The 5,000-nt window shown below is 39.6% G+C and overlaps 1 protein-coding gene across 3 annotated transcripts in view; it reads left to right on the forward strand.

Annotated features, from left to right (window-relative positions):
- Positions 1-5,000, forward strand: part of septin4b (septin 4b) — a 102,938-nt gene that overhangs the window by 64,819 nt on the left and 33,119 nt on the right. Inside the window, exon 1 of one of the 3 annotated variants that reach the window (XM_061919171.1) lies at positions 103-184. The exons of 1 other annotated variant lie outside the window; for it this stretch is intronic. The gene's annotated coding sequence lies outside the window, so the exon portion shown is untranslated. Of the gene's footprint in view, positions 1-102; positions 185-5,000 lie in introns of those variants that run through there. One more of the 3 variants, XM_061919172.1, reaches the window with a different exon arrangement.

Genomic DNA, 5,000 nt, shown 5'->3' on the forward strand with positions numbered 1-5,000 from the left:
AGAGGGTCGATGTCGACGCGGGACGCGCCATCCGGTGATGGGCTGTATAAATGCACGGGGCTTATGCCCTCTGCTTCCTGTGTCCCGGCGGAGCAACTTCTAGTCACGTTCGAGCACTCTCACGCTGTACGAGACCTTCTGCACCATCGCTGACACCCTGCATGAGAAGTAGTCCTCACTGACGGTGAGCATGCTTGCTTTATCTTATACTCTTGATTCTTGTCTTTTATGGACAGGAATATTTTGAAGCAGAGCGTACAAATTTAGAGAAAAAAATGTTTCTGGGGGTCGGAATATCCATTTTTAGGAACACTATAGTGTGTGAATGTGAGTGTGAATGTTTTCTGTCTATCTGTGTTGGCCCTGCAATGAGGTGGCGACTTGTCCAGGGTGTACCCCGCCTTCCGCCCGATTGTAGCTGAGATAGGCGCCAGCGCCCCCCGCGACCCCGAAAGGGAATAAGCGGTAGAAAATGGATGGATGGATAATACAAAACCGCACTATAATGCCCGATTGAATGCTAAAGACCGCCTTAAAAAAACAGAATGGAATTTTGGTAGAGCTATGCCGCTCTACCAACCGGCGTAGCTCGGTTGGTAGAGCGGCCGTGCCAGCAACTTGAGGGTTGCAGGTTCAATTCCCGCTTCCGCCATCCTAGTCACTGCCGTTGTGTCCTTGGGCAAGACACTGTACCCACCTGCTCCCAGTGCCACCCACACTGGTTTAAATGTATCTTAGATATTGGGTTTCACTATGTAAAGCGCTTTGAGTCACTAGAGAAAAGCGCTATATAAATATAATTCACTTCACTTTCACTGAATGAGACACCAAGAATGTACATGGAAATAAAGAATGTCCGAATATTAACTACGAAGGATGAAATGTGAGTGTGAATGTTGTCTGTCTATCTGTGTTGGTCCTGCGATGAGGTGGCGACTTGTCCAGGGTGTACCCCGCCTTCCGCCCGATTGTAGCTGAGATAGGCGCCAGCGCCCCCCGCGACCCCGAAAGGGAATAAGCGGTAGAAAATGGATGGATGGATAATACAAAACCGCACTATAATGTCCGATTGAATGCTAAAGACCGCCTTAAAAAAACAGAATGGAATTTTGGTAGAGCCATGCCGCTCTACCAACCGGCGTAGCTCGGTTGGTAGAGCGGCCGTGCCAGCAACTTGAGGGTTGCAGGTTCAATTCCCGCTTCCGCCATCCCAGTCACTGCCGTTGTGTCCTTGGGCAAGACACTTTACCCACCTGCTCCCAGTGCCACCCACACTGGTTTGAATGTAACTTAGATATTGGGTTTCACTATGTAAAGCGCTTTGAGTCACTAGAGAAAAGCGCTATATAAATATAATTCACTTCACTTTCACTGAATGAGACACCAAGAATGTACATGGAAATAAAGAATGTCCGAAAATTAACTACGAAGGATGAAATGTGAGTGTGAATGTTGTCTGTCTATCTGTGTTGGCCCTGCGATGAGGTGGCGACTTGTCCAGGGTGTACCCCGCCTTCCGCCCGATTGTAGCTGAGATAGGCGCCAGCGCCCCCCGCGTCCCCAAAAGGGAATAAGCGGTAGATGGATAAAACACTGAATATTGATTACATATGAACGTCACACCCCTTTTCGATCCACACATTTTACAATCAAGTGAAACGCAACAAAAATGCAAAATATGAACACGAAGAGTAAAAAAAAAACACACCTACAATCTGATATATCACTAAGCTTTTGAACAGGGGTCACCAACCTTTTTGAAACCAAGAGCTACTTCTTGGGTACTGATTAATACGAAGGGCTATGTCACGCCAAATTTCTTCTCCCTACAAAAACCTTCCCCCTCCCATTTGCTGGGGACATCTCTGCGCTGCTGAGCCGCCTCCGCTTGGGATGGTTTCCTGCTGGCTCCGCTGTGAACGGGACTCTCGCTGCTGTGTTGGATCCGCTTTGGACTGGACTCTCACGACTGTGTTGGATCCATTATGGATTGAACTTTCACAGTATCATGTTAGACCCGCTCGACATCCATTGCTTTCCTCCTCTCTAAGGTTCTCATAGTCATCATTGTCACCGACGTCCCACTGGGTGTGAGTTTTCCTTGCCCTTATGTGGGCCTACCGAGGATGTCGTAGTGGTTTGTGCAGCCCTTTGAGACACTAGTGATTTAGGGCTATATAAGTAGACATTGATTGATTGATTGATTGATTTACTTCCAAGGTCATGATTAATACAGACGTTTTGTTAACGCTCTATTATAAAAATATAACGCTATATTATAAAAATACAGACGTTTTGTTAACGCTAAATTCTAAAAAAAAATGTAAAAAACAATTTACAAACACAAGCTATGGGATGACATAAGAGCAAACGTGACCCCGGAAGTAAATGCGTCATCCCATAGCTTGTGTTTGTAAATTGTTTTTTAATTTTTTTTTATAATACAGCGCTAACAAAACGTCTGTATTTTTATAATATAGTGTTATATTTCTATGATATCCATCCATTTTTCTACCGCTTATTCCCTTTCGGGGTCGCGGGGGGCGCTGGCGCCTATCTCAGCTACAATCGGGCGGAAGGCGGCGTACACCCTGGACAAGTCGCCACCTCATCGCAGATTTCTATAATATAGCGTTAACCAGTTTGATTCACACTTAAATAAATTGCTAGAAATAGCCTATTTGCTCAATTTACCTTTATGTTACTATTGATAATTAATGATATTTATCTTTGTGGAAACACTGATCATCTTAATGATTTCTCGCAATGTGAAGTGAAGTGAATTATATTTATATAGCGCTTTTTCTCTAGTGACTCAAAGCGCTTTACATAGTGAAACCCAATACTTAAGTTACATTTAAACCAGTGTGGGTGGCACTGGGAGCAGGTGGGTAAAGTGTCTTGCCCAAGGACACAATGGCAGTGACCAGGATGGCAGAAGCGGGATTCGAACCGGCAACCCTCAAGTTGCTGGCATGGCCGTTCTACCAACCGAGCTATGCCGCCCCAATAAATATATATTTTTGACGACATGCACTTTGTTAGAATATATAACAAATTGGACCAAGCTATATTTCTAACAAAGACAAATCATTATTTCTTCTTGATTTTCCAGAACAAAAATTTTAAAAGAAATTCAAAAGACTCTGAAATAAGATTTAAATTTTATTCTACAGATTTTCTAGATTTGCCAGATTATTTTTATTTTTTATTTTAATCATATTTAGTTTGAAGAAATATTTCACAAATATTCTTCGTCAAAAAGACAGAAACTAAAATGAAGAATTATAAATAAAATGTATTTATTATTCTTTACAATAAAAAAAAATACATTTACTTGAACATTGATTTAAAATGTCAGGAAAGAAAAGGAAGGAATTTAAAAGGTAAAAAGGTGTATGTGTTTAATAATCCTAAAATCATTTTTAAGGTTGTATTTTTTCTCTAAAATTGTCTCTCTGAAAGTTATAAGAAGCAAAGTAAAAAAAAAAAAATGAATTTATTTAAACAAGTGAAGACCAAGTCTTTAAAATATTTTCTTGGATTTTCAAATTCTATTTGAGTTTTGTCTCTCTTAGAATTAAAAATGTCGAGGAAAGCGAGACCAGCTTTTTAGTAGATAAATACATTTTTAAAAATAGAGGCAGCTCACTGGTAAGTGCTGCTATTTGGGCTATTTTTAGAACAGGCCAGCGGGCGACTCATCTGGTCCTTACGGGCGACCTGGTGCCCGCGGGCACCCCGTTGGTGACCCCTGACTTAGAACTTTGTTGTAAAAATCTCCTTCTGCATCTGTCGGTTTAGCTCTGTTGGTAGAGTGGCCGTGCCAGCAACTTGAGGGTTGCAGGTTCGATTCCCGTTTTCCGCCATCCCAGTCACTGCCGTTGTGTCCTTGGGCAAGACACTTTACCCACCTGCTCCCAGTGCCACCCACACCGCTTTGAATGTAACTTAAGTATTGGGTTTCACATGTAAAGAGAAAAAGCGCTATATAAATATGATTCGCTTCACTTCACTGTCCCTGAAACGCTCCCCACCCACACCGCTCAGTGCCTCGTATGAGCTGCTGTGACTTAGATTACCATAGTAACTAATTAGATTCTCATAGTAACTAAAAAGATGAACATAGTAACTAATTAGATTCTCATAGTAACTAAAAAGATGACCATAGTAACTAATTAGATTCTCATAGTAACTAAAAAGATGACCATAGTAACTAATTAGATTCTCATAGTAACTAAAAAGATGAACATAGTAACTAATTAGATTCTCATAGTAACTAAAAAGATGACCATAGTAACTAATTAGATTCTCATAGTAACTAAAAAGATGACCATAGTAACTAATTAGATTCCCATAGTAACTATTAAGATGAACATAGTAACTAATTAGATGACCATAGTAACTAATTAGATGACCATAGTAACTAATTAGATGACCATAGTAACTAATTCGATTCTCATAGTAACTATTAAGATGAACATAGTAACTAATTAGATTACCATAGTAACTAATTAGATTACCATAGTAACTAATTAGATTATCATAGTAACTAATAAGATGAACATAGTAACTAATTAGATTACCATAGTAACTAATTAGATTACCATAGTAACTCATTAGATGACCATAGTAACTCATTAGATGACCATAGTAACTAATTAGATTACCATAGTAACTAATTAGATTACCATAGTAACTCATTAGATGACCATAGTAACTCATTAGATGACCATAGTAACTAATTAGATGACCATAGTAACTAATTAGATTACCATAGTAACTAATTAGATGACCATAGTAACTAATTAGATTCTCATAGTAACTAAAAAGATGACCATAGTAACTAATTAGATTCCCATAGTAACTATTAAGATGAACATAGTAACTAATTAGATGACCATAGTAACTAATTAGATGACCATAGTAACTAATTAGATGACCATAGTAACTAATTCGATTCTCATAGTAACTATTAAGATGAACATAGTAACTAATTA

The sequence above is a fragment of the Nerophis ophidion genome, linkage group LG13 (assembly GCF_033978795.1).
Source record: "Nerophis ophidion isolate RoL-2023_Sa linkage group LG13, RoL_Noph_v1.0, whole genome shotgun sequence".
Taxonomy (NCBI): Eukaryota; Metazoa; Chordata; class Actinopteri; order Syngnathiformes; family Syngnathidae; genus Nerophis; species Nerophis ophidion.